This window comes from Delphinapterus leucas, chromosome 14, assembly GCF_059928025.1.
Source record: "Delphinapterus leucas isolate spDelLeu-1000000601 "Yukka" chromosome 14, BTC_Dleu_Yukka2, whole genome shotgun sequence".
Lineage (NCBI taxonomy): Eukaryota > Metazoa > Chordata > Mammalia > Artiodactyla > Monodontidae > Delphinapterus > Delphinapterus leucas.
This window is the reverse complement of record NC_143142.1, coordinates 21605321-21624139: the sequence shown is the minus strand read 5'-3', so window position 1 is coordinate 21624139 and position 18819 is coordinate 21605321. Positions and strand designations below refer to the sequence as shown.

Here is an 18819-nt window from a genome sequence, read left to right as displayed (position 1 = left end):
TTTGTTGAGAACTCAAGAAAAAAAAAATCCAGTGGTTCTATCAAAATAAATTGCTATTGGTCCCAGAAATAACGTTTCTAAATGTGGGACTGGTCGCTACCCCAGGACGTTCAGGGAGAAAGACAGCTTTCTTCAAGTTGTTGGCGGCTGTAGCTTTGGCTAGGGCTCCCTTTTGCTAACTTGTCTGACTGGCGCTGTTAGGTGAACCCAGTGGTTCACTGCATAGCAGGACTTTTCCCCCCACTTCAAATACCTCATTTGGCCGTGTTTTTTATTGACATTCTTTTGAAGGAAAACAGCGAACTGAACGTGCTGTGCCTCTCCCCAGCCATGACCTGTCTCTGTTAGCAGCTGCCTGGTGTTTTACTTGAACTAGCTAAACTGACTCTTTCTTTGTGGCATGATGTGTGATACCATGTTTTACATCAGAGCTGAAATAGAAATCATGTGTGAAATGCATGAGGAGATATTGTGCATTTGTTTTATTGCTAGAAAATCTAACAAACCCTGCTTCAGTACAGCCTGGTGAATTGAAAGGTTTTCTTTGATATCTAATTTGCTATTTGAAACGAAGTCATTTCTACTGCATTCTGAAGTCAGAATCTCTCATATATTAGTTCTCATAGAGCTTCTTTCAGTGATATTGGTTTCATGTGTTTTAGTTAAGAGATCCATGCGTCTCTCCCTACCACCCGTAAAAATCAGAGTTAGGATGAGGAAAACCCATAGAAGAAACCATATAATTAAGAAATTTAAACAGATTCTGTGTATTCCTGGAGCCCTCCCCCCAATTTCTTCTATATTTGTAAATTGCATATTTGTGAGTACTTTTAAGATGTCTGCAAACTATACATTCATAAATGTCTGTTTTTTCTATTTTACCCAATATGCAGTAACTCATGTGGTTATGTCTGTGGAAACCCCTCTGGGTACTGGTATTGCTTGAACCACGGAAGTATTATTCTTGGCAGTCAGGTGGATTTCTGGACTCTGGAAGATTCTATTTCAAGTGTTAGGATTCACTCTGCAGTATTTACTCACTCTGTGATGCTTAAATTGCTATACCAGAAGGTTGTGTTTATTCACTGCATTCATAATCCCAAATCATCATATTATCAGATATAATTCTGCAAAGTTCATAGAAGATTAAAAATTAAGCTGAGCCATTAAGTACTGTGTGATTATTTGGTGGTGGCTTGAGAACAATTCTTCCTTCTACATTGGAAACGGAAGCTTCCTTGGAAGAATATTCAACTCCTGTAGGGCACCAATAAGTATTTACAAACATTAGGTTTATTTTTTTACTCTTGCAAGAATACTCACATGATCAGATCATTGCTGTGGTTTCTGGCTGGGTCTGCTAACACATTTGTAGTGGTACAGTCACATGCTATGTGTTTTGTCAAACTGTTTCATAAAAACCATTTATACCACAGATGAAAAGTGATACTACATTGATGTGATTTTAACAAAGCTAAGAAGATCATCCATAGAATGCTGCCCCAAGCAGCATTTGCTATAGCTGGGCTTCATGGCTAGGATTGATGGTAACTTGATATCATGGTGCCCTGTCAGCCACTACCAGTGCTGGCTTTTGTAAATTCTGGGCTCACTATGAGAGAATGACCATAGGTTCTAGGTTTCTTTGTTTCTAACTGAGCATGCAGCTGGGGTACATGATTGAAGGGGAGTCCTTTACTCTTCTTTCCTCTGCTTATTTGCTGGGTTTAACTAAATACTAAAATTCAAGATGTGGGCTCTGGAGTATTCAATTAGGGTCTGCTACCTTTTTCACAAAGAAACCACCAGAACACGATTAATCATGTTCCACTCTTAGGACCAGTGAGGAGCTTAGTTAGCCATAGCTTTGCTCCCTCATTTCTGGATACTACCACCAAGATGCTCTTCTTCCTTCCCCTTCCTGAAGAAACAGTGATTTTTATCTACCTCTGAATTCCTGAAGCATTTAGAATCTATGCCCTTTTAGGCTGATTGTCCTTTACTGATAGTAAACTTTTTTAATCTTAGCCTCTCAATTATTCTTCAAGCTCCTTAAGTTCAGGAACCACGTCTCACACCTCTTTTTTGGTGGCAGGGATAATATAGTTACTCAGTAAATATTTGTTTGATGTAAAAGTAAGAACTATTGCTTTGTAAAACTTGTATTTATTTTTAGGGTGGTATGATCTTTAAATGTAAAAAGGTTCAGAATGTTTCAGTTGACTCATAGGTATTAGACTGTAGTGGATTATTAAAGAAAACCAGAATATTTTGGCACTCACTTCTAATCTTTTGTAGACAACTTCAGGGAGGGGACAGCTACACTTTCCACACAGGCTCCTGTGGCAGTCATTGTTAAGACACACTATCAGGCTCTGGATCCAGTATCATGATCCTTTTATTAACATAACCTTATTGGCCTGGCAAAATATACTTTCCCATGTTCTCACGTTAATAGGCTATCATGCAGCACGTTATTTTTATCTTGTATTTGCAGAAATGATAGTAATTAAAATGCTCATCTTATAGGAACATGTTTGTTTACAATTCTGAAGTGATTTTTGCTCTTTAAAATCCATGGATTAGTATCAGATAACACTGTGTAAATAAGACTGTAGTCAAAACCTTCAGGAAAACTGCTGCTGATTGGATTTTTTCATTCCTTATCTAATGTTATTTTACTGTTCACACATAATAAAAGATCATTAATAGGAATATGTCATATAAGCTACATTAATTATGTCATTTGAGAATCATATGATGTATTTATCTTGTTCTACTTGTCACATTAATATAATGTGAATCTGGCTTCTTAAATGACTCCTCTGATAGAGCTTCATTTATTTCAAAGCTCACTAATAAGGATTGTGTCCTGTAAATTTGTGTCTCGGAATAGCTTATTGCTTTTACAAAAGAGTGTATTTCAAATCCCTGAACTTTTTCTATGATAAAGCATTTTGTTTCTGGATTAGAAAGCTAAGTCTCAAATTTTAATACAGCTATACCAAATTACTTAGTTACCTGCCTAAATGCTGTGCTAGTTGATATTATTATATTATTCATTTTGGACCACAGTTTGTTTATAGTATAAAATTAGACTTAAAAATAAGCATTGTGGACAAAAGAAGCTTTGAAGAGAAGTCTTAGAAATTTCATGATAAAGGTCTTTCTGCAGATCCATCTATATACCATTCCCAGATCAGTGCAATCTAGAGACCCAGGTTTTGGTTCTGGCAGTTCCCATGACTTGTGTCCTTGGGCATGTCATTTAATCTTTCACATCTGACTCCCCACTGTTATAGTTTAGCGCCTCATTGTCATTTGCTGGGTCTATTGCAAATGGCATCCTAATGATTTTTCTTTTTCTTGTCTCTTTTTTCCTCTAATTTTCCCTTCTTATTCCTTCTAGAGTAATTGTTTAAAGAAACACATGTATTTATTCACCTTCTTAAAACTCTGCCATGTCTCTCCATTGTCTAGTAGATGTCTCCAAAGTGGGGTGAACACACCTTGGGCTAGGGAGTGTGCAAGAAAATGACTGGGTTATGGGGAGATATGAGGACTTCTGTTTTCGTGGTTTTTTTTTTTTTTTTTTTTTTTGCAGTACGCGGGCCTCTCAGTGTTGTGGCCTCTCCTGTTGCAGAGCACAGGCTCCGGACGCGCAGGCTCAGCGGCCATGGCTCATGGGCCTAGCCGCTCCGCGGCATGTGGGATCTTCCCGGACCGGGGCACGAACCCATGTCCCCTGCATCGACAGGTGGACTCTCAACCACTGCGCCACCAGGGATGCCCATATTTTTGTGTATTTTTTAATCTAAAAGAATAAGAAATAAATTAAGCTGTACTCTCAATACAGTTTGCCACTCTTCCCTTGTTTGTTTGGGAGCCACAAGGGGTTCTTAGTGGTGCCCTCTCATTGTTCATGCCAGTCATTTGTTCACCTTCAGTGTGCTGTGGTGTACTTAGTTTCTATCATAAAAGATCTTGCCTTAAGTGATTAATTTTATTAAAGAGGAGAAGAAAACAGAAGAATGTAGTGTAGGTTATATAGTATAGTGATGAAGAGGATGGGCTCTGAAGCTAGACTGCCTGGGTTTGAATTCCAGTACAGCCTCTTAGTAGCTGCATAGCCAAGTTATTTAGCCTCTCTGTACTTCAGTTGTCTCATCTATTTAATATGAGTGGCCACCTAGCTCTTGGTGTGACTTTGAAGATATAATGTAAAATGCTTACAAGGAGTGTCTGGCACATAAAATGTGCTACTACACTTTTCCTGTTAGTATGATGGTACCCTGTAATCTAGCTGGACACAGCTTACCGGGCTTCTGTGCATTTGTACATACTTCTTCCTTTGCATAGAATGTCTTCTTATACTCTTCTTAACTTGCTTCCTTTTGTCACTGGTCATACCTTAAGAACTAATTCAATCTTCTCCTCCTTAGTGAATCTTTCTACGTAATGGCTGGGTATAGTTGGCCACACCCTCCTTTGACCATACTTGTATGAGCCATAGTCATAGCTCTGTACTGTAACTGTCAGTATGTCTGCCTCTGTCAGTGTAAGGGTGAGGGCACAGGCACAGAGTAGGAACTGAAAGAGTGAATATTTGAAAAAATGCAACGTTTATGGAATATGATGGTCAGTGATCTTCAACCAGCTGGCAAGATTCTCTGACTTGCCAGTTATTGGAAATGCCTAACTTGCAAGTTTATCTCTTTTTCTTACCCTCTCAGAACACCATATTGACTATGTGTCAGGGTGATTCATTAAAGGGATAATCTTAACTCCTTACCTATTAAAAATAAAGTCCCAGTTATGAGGTGATGGCTGCACAACATTGTGTGTGTGCTGAATGCAACTGAATTGTACACTTCAAAATGGTTAATTTTATGTTATATGAACTTTACCTCAAATGAAAAAAAGGGGGGAAAAGTTACAGTTATTTGTGATACATCTCACAGCTGGATCACAAGATACAAGTGCAGCAATACCATGGTTGTAAACCACTGGAGTAAATCTTTATTCCCTTCAGCCCGAAATATTTTGGATCTTGTAAAACTGGTAGAGAATGGTCATCTATAGAAAACTACTTCCAGGGACATTTGAGAAGCTGGGAATAGTTGATAGACTTGATACAAAGTGAAAGAAGTCAATGATGAGGAAATCTGATTTGGCACGTTTACTGTTCAGGAGCTAGCCAGTAAACATTGCCATTGTGAGAGGCTACAGAGTTGAACTGGCCCAACTTCAAGAAAAGGCACCAGCAGCCACCTTCATTTTACTGGTCAGTCACAGTGGTGACATGCTGTGGAAAACACAGCGGAAGCAAGAGAAAACCTGAAATCCCAGCCGGCCTTGTCAGCTTTAACTTCCCCAGCGAATTCATTATATCATTAATAACAATGTATGTCTCAGCTTTAAGACTTTGCTTTTTATTGATGTGCTAAAACCATGCAGTTTCATTGAAAGCTATAAAAATTATATCATTCAACTGACATTTTTAGGATATATATGACGCTTTTGTCCTGTACTTTCTTGTTAGTGCCCCCTTTTAGATTTTTGTAGCTAAGAGGCGTATTCTCACATGATTGAGCCCTTTAACTATATTCCTTTTTTCAGCACACTTTGTTATTTATTCTGTTAGAGCGTTTTGTCTTCATTATTTTGAATATTCTATTCTTTTAGCATATATCATAAGGAAAAACGTAAAATTGTATCCTTTGGCTTACACCTTCTGTGTAATAAACTTAACATTTCTGGAAAAAGTACCTGAAATAAACTTGATGTCAGCTGTCAAAGCTGCACATAAGCTTTCTGCTGGTAGACGTCTCTCAGTTTGGACTATCAAAGGACTGAAATTTCTATAGCTTATGTCTGGTTATGTAAGCCAGTGTCCATTCATGAATGCACTTATATTTCCAGCATTATTTACTTTGTGGGAGGTAATATTTTGGATTTACATCAAGTTGGAAGACTGAGGCTTGTGGAAACACAGATTTTTGAGGTAGTTCTGAGTTAGAGAGCAGTTACCATTTGGAATAGGGACAAAGTGGAGTTGGGAGCCAGGAGCTTATTGTGGGAACTCATTGTGTTTGGATATATACTCTCCTAAACACACAATATTCGTAGACTTGAACCTAGAAAGATAATAGTGGGAGTAGAGAAGGAAGAAACCTTCAAGGAAACTTTGTTGTACATCCTGGGATAACTTATGTCCTATATTGACAAAACAACATTTATTATCAATAGATAAGAAATTGGAATTTTAAAATTGATAAATGATTCCTTATTTTGACATGTCCAATGTAGGCGTTCCTTGTTTTAAGGAAAATCAAAATACAATATTTGAATCTGAAAACAAACTGAATGCCAACTTGTTTTATATAACTAAAAACTTTGAATGTCCATTATATTTATCTGGTTCATTACGTAATTGCTCTGACAATTAATTGTTAAGCGTATTTTATATTTTAAATATTTATAAATGAACATAATGGAAATGCACACACTCATTTTCAGGATTATGTTAAATTGTGGTTATCTGTGAAAAGCTGAAATGCTTAAGCCCAGATTTGTCAGATATTTTTGGAAACGTGTTTGCAGAGTTGAGATTCTCAGGCATAAATAAATAAGATTATTATGTTTTTGAGAAGCAGAAAGAAAATGTCATAGTGAGTGACGGTGGACCCATGATCATTTTGGTGGACTTTGGGTCTTTATTACTTAATAATTAGTTTTTTCCAACAGAGGGTAGGCTAGAGAAATAAAAGATAAATGCAAACTACCTTATTGTTAATAATTTTGGTAAATATATTAGGTTGAACCATGTGAAACTGCTGATGTTTCACCATCTTTTACCTACAAAACTAGAAATTTACTTTGGTTCAATTAGTATTGGGGGGTTAGGAATGGTGGTGATAAATATTGAAATTAAGACTAAAATGTATTTGAGGGATTAGTTATGAATTTTAATATTCTGTAGTCACCATGGTTTTTATGGAAAATCACTATGCTAATATTTATCTGTGGTATTCTTGTGAATTTCTTGTTAACTCAAACTTAATTCATTAACTGCCAGCCATTGTTAAATTTCAACCATTTTTTAATGTGAAATTTTCTAAAATATATAACACATTTTCTGTCTTCTTAAACAGAAGGCACTAAGCTTCTCCTGATTACTCAGGATTATTGTCACAAACATGAATTACTCTACTTTGGCATAATGCAGCACTACTATAGGGGCTTTTAAGGAACGTAGAATTATTTGTTCCTATACTGACTCACCCCAGATTGTTCTTTTGTGTCTTTTAAAATATTTTTGGGACTTCCCTGGTGGTGCAGTGGTTAAGAATCCACCTGCCAGTGCAGGGGACACGGGTTTGATCCCTGGTCTGGGAAGATCCCAGATGCCGCGGGGCAACTAAGCCTATGCGCCACAACTAAGCCCGTGCTCTAGAGCCTGCGAGCCACAACTACTGAGCCCGCATGCCACAACTATTGGAGCCTGCATGCCTAGGGCCCGTGCTCTGCAGTAAGAGAAGCCACCGCAATGAGAAGACCGCACACTGCAATGAAGAGTAACCCCCACTCGCTGCAACTAGAGAAAGCCTGCACACAGCAACAAAGAACCAATGCAGCCAAAAATAAATAAATAAATAACTTTATTTAAAAAGAAATACTTTTATGATGTCTTTGTGTGGTTTTTACCTTTCTTTCCATGTTGCCCAAAGTAATGCTGCTGTCATGTGCCTACTTCTTGCAGTTCTGTTTTATGTATTTGTTTCCTATCTGTGGTGGGTGAGAAGTTCAGCTAACTGAGCCTTAGCTTGTGACTGAGATGAAAGTAAGTAGACTCTGAATGAATGAGGGTTTCTCTTATGAGTGTATGAACTTTAGAGTATGAACTGTGACTTTCTATTTTGACTACTTAAAGGGTTTTTTTTTTTTTTAATACTTTCTGGTTTTAGGCTATGTTTTAGATGTTTAAGATGGTTAATAAATGACTTAAAAAATTATTTTGGAGGGCAGACAGCAGAAGCAAGAAGAACTATAATCCTGCAGCCTGTGGAACAAAAACCACATTCACAGGAAGACAAGATGAAAAGGCAGAGGGCTATGTACCAAATGAAGGAACAAGATAAAACCCCAGAAAAACAACTAAATGAAGTGGAAGAGGCAACCTTCCAGAAAAAGAATTCAGAATAATGATAATGAAGATGATCTAGGACCTCGGAGAAACAATGGAGGCAAAGATCGAGAAGATGAAAGAAATGTTTAACAAAGACCTAGAATAATTAAAGAACAAGCAAACAGCGATGAACAATACAATAACTGAAATGAAAACTACACTAGAAGGAATCAATAGCAGAATAAATGAGGCAGAAGAACGGATAAGTGACCTGGAAGACAGAGTGGTAGAATTCACTGCTGCAGAACAGAAAAAAGAAAAAAGAATGAAAAGAAATTAAGACAGCCTAAGAGACCTCTAGGACAACATTAAATGCGACAACATTCACATTATAGGGGTCCCAGAAGGAGAAGAGAGAGAGAAAGGACCAGAGAAAATATTAGAAGAGATTATAGTCGAAAACTTCCCTAACATGGGAAGGGAAATAGCCACCCAAGTCCACGAAGCGCAGTGACTCCCATACAGGATAAACCCAAGGAGAAACACGCTGAGACACATAGTAATCAAATAGGCAAAAATTAAAGACAAAGAAAAATTATTGAAAGCAGCAAGGGAAAAACAACAAATAACATGTAAGGGAACACCCATAAGGTTAACAGCTGATTTCTCAGCAGAAACTCTACAAGCCATAAGGGAGTGGCATGATATACTTAAAGTGATGAAAGGAAAGAACCTACAACCAAGATTACTCTACCTGGCAAGGATCTCATTCAGATTTGACAGAGAAATAAAAAGCTTTACAGACAAGCAAAAGGTAAGAGAATTCAGCACCACCAAACCAGCTCTACAACAAATGCTAAAGGAACTTCTCTAAGTGGGAAATGCAAGAGAAGAAAAGGACCTACAAAAACAAATGCAAAACAATTAAGAAAATGGTCATAGGAACATACATATCGATAATTACCTTAAACGTGAATGGATTAAATGCTCCAACGAAAAGACACAGGCTTGCTGAATGGATACAAAAACAAGACCCATGGGCTTCCCTGGTGGCGCAGTGGTTGAGAGTCCGCCTGCCGATGCAGCGGACATGGGTTCGTGCCCCGGTCCGGGAAGATCTCATATGCTGCGGAGCGGCTGGGCCTGTGAGCCATGGCCGCTGAGCCTGAGCATCTGGAGCCTGTGCTCCACAACGGGAGAGGCCACAACAGTAAGAGGCCTGCGTACTTCCAAAACGAAAAAAAACAAGACCCATATATATGCTGCCTACAAGAGACCTACTTCAGACCTAGGGACACATACAGACTGAAAGTGAGGGGATGGAAAAAGATATTCCATGCAAATGGAAATCAAAAGAAAGCTGGAGTAGCAATACTCATATCAGATAAAATAGACTTTAAAATAAAAATGTTACAAGAGATAAGGAAGGACACTACATAATGATCATGGGATCAATCCAAGAAGAAGATATAACAATTATAAATATATATGCACCCAACATAGGAGCACCTCAATACATAGAGCAAATGCAAATGCTAACAGCTATAAAAGAGGAAATCGACAGTAACACAATAATAGTGGGGGACTTTAACACCTCACTTACACCAATGGACAGTTCATCCAAACAGAAAATTAGTAAGGAAACAGAAGCTTTAAATGACACAATAGACCAGATAGATTTAATTGATATTTATAGGACATCCCATTCAAAAACAGCAGATAACACTTTCTTCTCAAGTACGCATGGAACATTCTCCAGGATAGATCACATCTTGGGTCACAAATCAAGCCTCAGTAAATTTAAGAAAATTGAAATCATATCAAGCATCTTTTCTGACGACTATGCTATGAGATTAGAAATGAATTACAGGGAAAAGAACGTAAAAAACACAAACACATGAGGGCTAAGCAATACGTTAGTAAATAACAAAGAGATCAGTGAAGAAATCAAAGAGGAAATCAAGAAACACCTAGAGGCAAATGACAACAAAAACACGACAATCCAAAACCTATGGGATGCAACAAAAGCAGTTGTAAGATGGAAGTTTATAGCTATACAAGCCAACCTTAAGAAACAAGAAAAATCTCAAATAAACAATCTAACCTTACACCTAAAGGAACTAGAGAAGGAAGAACACACAAAACCCAAAGTTAGCAGAAGGAAAGAAACCATAATGATCAGAGCAGAAATAAATGAAATAGAAACAAAGAAAACAACAGCAAAGAACAATAAAACTAACAGCTGGTTCTTGGAGAAGATAAACAAAATTGATAAACCATTAGCCAGACTCATCAAGAAAAAGAGGGAGAGGACTCAAATCAATAAAATTAGAAATGAAAAAGGAGAAGTTACAACAGACACCGCAGAAATATAAAGCATCCTAAGAGACTACTACCAGCAACTCTATGCCAATAAAGTGGACAACCTGGAAGAAACAGACAAATTCTTAGAAAGGTATAACCTTTCAAGACTGAACCAGGAAGAAATAGAAAATATGAACAGACCAGTCAGAAGTAGTGAAATTGAAATTGTGATTAAAAGTCTTCCAACAAACAAAAGTCCAGGACCAGATGGCTTCACAGGTGAATTCTATCAAACATTTAGAGAAGAGCTAACACCCATCCTTTTCAAACTCTTCCAAAAAATTGCAGAGGAATGAACACTCCCAAACTCATTTTATGAGGCCACCATCACCCTGATACCAAAGCCAGACAAAGATACTACAAAAAAAGAAAATTACAGACCAATATCACTGATGAATATAGATGCAAAAATCCTCAACAAAATACTAGCAAACAGAATCCAACAACACATTAAAAGGATCATACACCATGATGAAGTGGAATTTATCCCAGGGATGCAAGGATTCTTCAATATATGCAAATCAATCAATGTGATACACCACATTAACAAATTGAAAAAGAAAAACCGTATGATCATCTCAATAGATGCAGAAAATGCTTTTGACAAAATTCAACACCCATTTATGATAAAAACTCCGGAAATTGGGCATAGAGGCAACCTACCTCAACATAATAAAGGCCATTTACGAGAAACCCACAGCAAAGATCATTCTCAATGGTGAAAAACTGAACGCATTTCCTGTAAGATCAGGAACAAGACAAGAATGTCCACTCTCGCCACTATTATTCAACATAGTTTTGGAAGTTCTAGCCACGGCAATCAGTGAAGAAAAAGAAATTAAAGGAATACAAATTGGAAAAGAAGAAATAAAACTGTCACTGTTTGCAGATGACATGATACTACACATAGAGAATCCTAAAAATGCCACCAGAAAACTACTAGAGCTAATCAATGAATTTGGTAAAGTTGCAGGATACTAAATTAATGCACAGAAATCTCTTGCATTCCTATACACTAATGATGAAAAATCTGAAAGAGAAATTAAGGAAACACTCCCATTTACCATTGCAACAAAAAGAATAAAATACCTGGGAATAAACCTACCTAGGGAGACAAAAGACCTGTATGCAGAAAACTATAAGACACTGGTGAAAGAAATTAAAGATGATACCAACAGATGGAGAGATATACCCTGTTCTTGGATTGGAAGAATCAATTTTGTGAAAATGACTATACTACCCAAAGCAATCTACAGATTGAATGCAATCCCTATCAAATTACCAATGGCATTTTTTACAGAACTAGAACAAAAAATCTTAAAATTTGTATGGAGACACAAAAGACCCCGAATAGCCAAAGCAGTCTTGAGGGAAAAAAATGGAGCTGGAGGAATCAGACTCCCTGACTTCAGACTATACTACAAAGCTATAGTAATGAAGACAATATGGTACTGGCACAAAAAGAGAAACATAGATCAGTGGAACAAGATAGAAAGCTCAGAGATAAACCCACATACCTATGGTCAACTAATCTATGACAAAGGAAGCAAGGATATACAATGGAGAAAAGACAGTCTCTTCAATAAGTGGTGCTGGAAAAACTGGACAACGACATGTAAAAGAATGAAATTAGAACACTCTCTAACACCATACACAAAGATAAACTCAAAATAAATTAGAAACCTAAATGTAAGACCACACACTATAAAACTCTTAGAGGAAAACATAGGAAGAACACTCTTTGATATAAATCACAGCAAGATCTTTTTTGATCCACCTCCTAGAGTAATGGAAATAAATACAAAAATAAACAAATGGGACCTAATGAAACTTTAAAGCTTTTGCACAGCACAGGAAACCATAAACAAGACGAAAAGACAACCCTCAGAATGGGAGAAAATATTAGCAAACGAATCAACGGAGAAAGGATTAATCTCCAAAATATATAAACAGCTCATGCAGCTGAATATTAAAAAAGCAAACAACCCAATCCAAAAATGGGCCGAAGACCTAAATAGACATTTCTCCAAAGAAGACATACAGATGGCCAAGAAGCACATGAAAAGCTGCTCAACATCACTAATTATTAGAGAAATGCAGATCAAAACTACAATGAGGTATCACCTCACACCAGTCAGAATGGGCTTCATCAGAAAATCTACAAAGAACAAATGCTGGAGAGGGTGTGGAGAAAAGGGAACCCTCTTGCACTGTTGGTAGGAATGTAAACCGATACAGCCACTATGGGGAACAGTATGGAGGTTCCTTAAAAAACTAAAAACAGAATTACCATGTGATCCAGTAATCCCACTACTGGGCATATACCAAGAGAAAACCACAATTCAAAAAGACACATGCACCCCAATGTTCATTGCAGCACTATTTACAATAGCCAGGTCATGGAAGCAACCTAAATGCCCATCGACAGACAAATGGATAAAGAAGATGTGGTACATATATACAATGGAGTATTACTCAGCCATAAAAAGGAATAAAATTGGGTCATTTGTTGGGCCGTGGATGGATCTAGAGACTGTCATACAGAGTGAAGTAAGTCAGAAAGAGAAAAACAAATATCGTATATTAACGCATATATGTGGAACCTAGAAAAATGGTACAGATGAACTGGTTTGCAGGGCAGAAATTGAGACACAGTTATAGAGAACAAATGTATGGACACCAAGGGGGGAAAGCAGTGGTGGGGTGGGGTGGTGGTGTGATGAATTGGGTGATTGGGATTGACATGTATACACTGATGTGTATAAAATTGATGACTAATAAGAACCTGCTGTATTAAAAAAAATATTTTATTTATTGATTTTTGGGTGCATTTGGTCTTCATTGCTGGGTGCAGGCTTTCTCTAGTTGTGGGGAGTGGGGGCTACTCTTCGTTGCAGTGCACGGGCTTCTAATTTCGGTGGCTTCTCTTTATGCAGAGGATGGGCTCTAGGCATGTGGGCTTCAGTAGTTGTGGCACCTGGGCTCAGTAGTTGTGGCTAGTGGGTTCTAGAGTGCCGGCTCAGTAGTTGTGGCGCTTGGGCTCAGTTGCTCTGCGGCACGTGGGATCTTCCCGGACCAGGGCTTGAACGTGTGTCCCCTGCACTGGCAGGTGGATTCTTAAGCACTGCGCCACCAGAGAAGCCCAATAAATGACCTTTTGATAAGTGAGATATTTATTATGCTATTGATTACTGAATGTTAGTTACATTTGAGGGTGTTTGATCACAGGGACTGAAAACGTTCTGAATGATTTGATAAATACCTCTCCGGTTTTTCCTTTTCTGACTTTGCTTTAGTATGTGGCTTGGCATTTTTTTTCAATAACTTGTTCAAATATATACACATAATAATCAACTATTGTAGAGGGAACTAGTATTAGTAGTTTATGTGAAGGGTAGATTTGTATATCTTAGGGATTATAGCTGATTGCCTATGAGAAGAAATGACCAAGGAATGTGGGGTTTATTTAAATATTAATTAGTTATATATTGATTAACTAAAACATTATCTCTTTAGCTACATAAATATTAATTTTAAACAACCCTTTTTGTTTTAGCATAGGCTCTTGCTAGTCAGCATGTATAATACTGAGACTAAAACATTTTTTAGAAATGAGAGGAACTTTAAGGAGCATTTAATTTTACAGATTAGGAAGTGGAGTACCAGTAGGGTAAGCTGGCTCCCTCAGAATCATGTAGCTATTCAGAGGCTGGCGATAGACCTGGGTACTCTAAGGAGAGGGCCATATCCACTGGGCTGTACTGCTTCTATCTTTTCTCTAGGAATTCAGAATCTAGGGTGGGGCTTGTTTTGTTAAAAAAAAAAAAAAAAAGACAGTTATATAGATGATATATTCTGAAGACACAAGAAATCTATTTGCTTTCAGACACCTTTTCTGTGACTTATTTTCCTAAAATTCTTTTGTGCCAATGCTTTAAAAATCTGTAGTAAAATGCAAATATGACAGTAGCATTTGTTTGCTGTCTGTTAGCTTCGCTGCTCTGTCACCCAGCAAGACATTCAGAAACAGGATCCTTATAACCTCCTGATATAGCTGGTAGGGAGGGATTCATGAAACATCAGGTCCCTGGTCACTGAGAGGCCTAGTTTGAAGTGGAGGATGGGGTCACTTTGATGGGGACCCTGAGTAGAAAAGAAGTAACATTAATGGGTAGCATTTGGGGGGACAGGAGAAAAAGATAGCCGAGAGTAGAAATAGAAGACATTGACCACAAACTCCATGTACTTTGTAATTTTAAGGTAAGACCAGCTCTAGGTGGGAGTAGGTGACACAAAAGGACCAAGAGTAAGGGAAGAAAAATTAATGATCACTATCAATAAAGACAGAATAACTTATCTGAAAAGCAAACAGTTTACGTAGGTTAACGCAAATATGAAATAGACCTCATTGATAATAAATTTATCAGAATATACTTGTCACGGTTCTAATTATTTCTGATGATTGCTGTGGTTCTCAGGAAATTTTAATGAACCATATAAATGCTATCCCATTTATAGTGTTCATGAAACAAACAATTTAGAAGAACTGGGCTATTATGGAACCAGTGTTTCTAGTATAAGTATAACTGTGGGTAAATTGTCTGTATTAATTTGAACAGAACTCTCTGACTTAATTTTTAAAAGTGAATTCATAATATATTGTTGCCCTCCATCATTCTGGATTAAGAATGAATGAGAATGTAAAATCCCTAAAGCTAATTTTTAAATTATTGTAAGTCTACAGAATATACTGCTGACATTTAGAAGTTGATTAAAATAGGATAAAATGTGGAGAAAGTGAGTTGATTTCTTTATCTTTTTGTTTAAAATTTAAATTAAAAATTCTAACTTTAAGAGATACCAGCTAAAGGAAGGATCTTAAATGATAGGTTTTTGATAGAGGCAAGATGGGAATAAAGACACAGACCTACTAGAGAATGGACTTGAGGATATGGGGAGGGGGAAGGGTAGGCTGGGACAAAGTGAGAGAGTGGCATGGACATATATACACTACCAAACGTAAAATAGATAGCTAGTGGGAAACAGCTGCATAGCACAGGGAGATCAGCTCAGTGCTTTGTGACCATCTAGAGGGGTGGGATAGGGAGGGAGATGCAAGAGGGAAGAGATATGGGGACGTATGTATATGTATAACTGATTCACTTTGTTATAAAGCAGAAACTGACACACCATTGTAAAGCAATTATACTCTAATAAAGATGTTAAAAAAATTATAGGTTATTGACTATATGTAATTACCTATGCAAATATAATTAACATTTATACTGACCAAATAAACTAGGGAAGATTCATAGGCACAGAGGTTATAATATCACCATGGATGATTTTTAAACACTAATATAAAAATGTATGATTTTTTATTAAATAGAACCAGATATTCAGAGTTTAAAAAATATATGATTTCTTAATGGACACTGTGGCCCTTTTAGAGGCTATTTCAATAATAATATTAAAAATCAAATTTCTTTTAAATGATCAAATTAGTAAGCATTTATTAAAGCTGTTGGAGATGTAAATATGAATAAAATACATTTCCTCTAGAAGGGAGGTTAAGACAAGTGCACAAATGTCTGAAATGTGAGGTGGCATATGTTAAGTATCACCAGAGAGAGTGACTAAAAGGAGAGGGCACAGCTGAGTTGGTGGAAGAAAGGGAGGGTTTTGGAGTTTGGGGTAGGAATTAGTCGACCAAGAGAGTTTGCATGGTGGGGTGGCATTTCAGCTAGACTTGGTGGGCTTACTGGAGGGAGACGAGGAGACCATTCTAGGCAGTGAGAATAATGGAGGGAAAGGCAAGCTCTGAGCATGTTTTTACAACATGGTAAGGAATCCCAGTTTGGCTGGAGAATAAACTTCAAATGCCAGCTGAAATCCAGACAGTAATTGGCCCCAAAGATGGTGAATTAGGTTTTCACATGCTTATTCTCCTCCTAATGCTTGGTGAGTAACTGGTCGTTCTCACAATTTCTTATTAAAGAGAAGTGAAAAACTGAGTAGGTTGTACATGATGGGATTTTATTTGGCTCTGCAAGGATTTTTATAAATACTACAGCAGCTGTTTACATGTTTTTCATGATTGCCCTATGCATATCAGAATGATTCTCCTCATTGTTTCATGCATAAGTCACATTTGACTCAAGTTTATATCTGAATGTTTGCCATTCTCATGTTTGTAATCCTTTGGGTAGTGTTAGTTACCTGATGATAGGAATATCATAAATTAGGAATTTCAAGCCTTTCCAACTACAGAATGTCATCTCTTTACTACACATATTATGTAGAACTGTTAAACAATCACTTTGAGGTCTGTAGCACAATTCACAAAGCAACAATCTCTCCTGTATTTCCAAATAAAGTATTTGAAGGGAATGATATTTGCAGAATGTGCTATAGTGGTAAATTTAGAGAGTACAAGATAATTACTTGTAATTATGGCAATTTCTGTAAGGGAAATCATCTTAATTTGTTCCTACCAAGGAATAAAATTGCTCTACTCATAGCATTTGAATCTTTTTAGGAGATTAATGCTGTGTGCCTTCGTTACTTTGAATGGACATTACAGCTTTTCACTACATCTGAAATTACCCCTTTAATTCACATTTCTGTTTGAATTTCTGTTAAATGCAGTCTTTACTTTTAAAAAATCACATTCCAGAGCCCTTGTTGGAGAGAACTTATATGTCCATCCTAAGCAAGTTGTGAAAGAATAGTACATCTCTACTAGGAGAATAAACTTCCGAAGAAGTCATAGTCTGTATGGTGAAAAGAGTCTTTAACTCATCCTTGGAGCATTCTCCTGTCATGCTTCTCCCTGAAGATTTTAAAATTTAGATGGCCTTTAGGCTGATGGGTAATTGCTGTAGCTTAAAAGAAATGCTGTATCTTTGGGCATTTTTGTGAAGACAGAATTCTGACTACTTTTTTATTTTTAAGTATTTAATTATACCATCTGGGAAGGATAACATGTATGTAGTTAAGACAGGGAGAATATTGGAGTGGGAAGAATGGGTTTACACTAGAATATAATTAATTGGAAAGAATATTGAAAAAGAAGTGATGGACATATGCCTACATAGGTGACAAAGGTGCTAAGTATGGGAAATTAACTCATTGCTAGGCTGTGATTGTCTACAAAAAAAGTGATTTCGGTCTTCAGAGCTGTTGGGGTGGCTTTAAAAATTCTGAGTTTTTCAATTAGCACCTATTTCTTTACCTTGTATAGAAATTTCTTTTGGCTGCAGGGAGTTGAGAATGGTGCCTTAGTGCTGAAATTTCTGTCTCTCCTATTGCCAGGTGCAGTACTCAGCAGCAGTCAGAAGCCAGGCTTGAGTATAGCAGCTTTTAGGAAGGATCAGGTAGAGCTAGTTCTGAGACGCAAAACTCATGAGCGATTAAAGAGTTGTTCTTAGGTTTTGAACTATCCTGCCCCTCTACTAAGACCTAAACTTGTGGTCAAACTTGGATTAATTGATTGAACGATTATTTCAATATGCATTTATTAAGGGCCTACTATGTGCCAGATGCTGGCTATTTATATCATGAGGAGGAAAAATGAGTAATGCTTAATGGTGACTCCATTATACCAACATTTTGGATATTCAGTTAGTCCTTATGAATGTTTGCTAAGTAAGTTAGTAATTACTGAATTTGAGAGAACCAATTAAGTTATTAACTATGAGCACTCTAATAATTTATGAAGTGTTAGATTCAGGTATAATATCCCCATTCTCAAGGAGCTTACAGTCTAGACAGGAAGTCAGATGAGAAAATTATTTCAATACAATATGTTAACAGTAGTACCACTTATAGGGTGCTATGGGAACATTGAAAAGCAGGAGAAAGAAGGAAGGTGAGGTGATGTGAGCTAAGCATTGAACTATGTGTGGAAGTTGTCTAGGTTAATAACCACCATGTATTTTCTGTAGTATAGATTGTCTCACCACTTATCCTGTCATTTTTATTACACTGATTTTTAAAAGTAACTAAAGTAAACTAATTTTAAAGGAGTTCCACATTCCTATTTCATTTATTACTTCCATGGTGTAATATTGTTGTTCATAGCTTGATTTCCTCTTAAATACTTTTCGAAGATTAATGCATTTCCTACATATTCACCTCTAATTAGATTAGTTTTCACAGTTGGATCTTAATAAAATGAGTGCTACCTGTAGTCACTGCCCCACCTTTTTTTATTGCCTTGTGGCATAATGTCCTCTTTTGTCCCCAAAACTTTAATATACACACCTTTTGAATGTATTATACCCATATTAAATTTTTTTTTAATTTAGAAAAACTGTTCTTAAAGT

At 37.0% G+C, this 18819-nt stretch overlaps 1 protein-coding gene across 3 annotated transcripts in view; it reads left to right on the top strand.

The window, feature by feature from the left end:
* TTC28 (tetratricopeptide repeat domain 28) overlaps positions 1-18819 on the top strand; it is a 655470-nt gene that overhangs the window by 249217 nt on the left and 387434 nt on the right. The window lies entirely within an intron of this gene.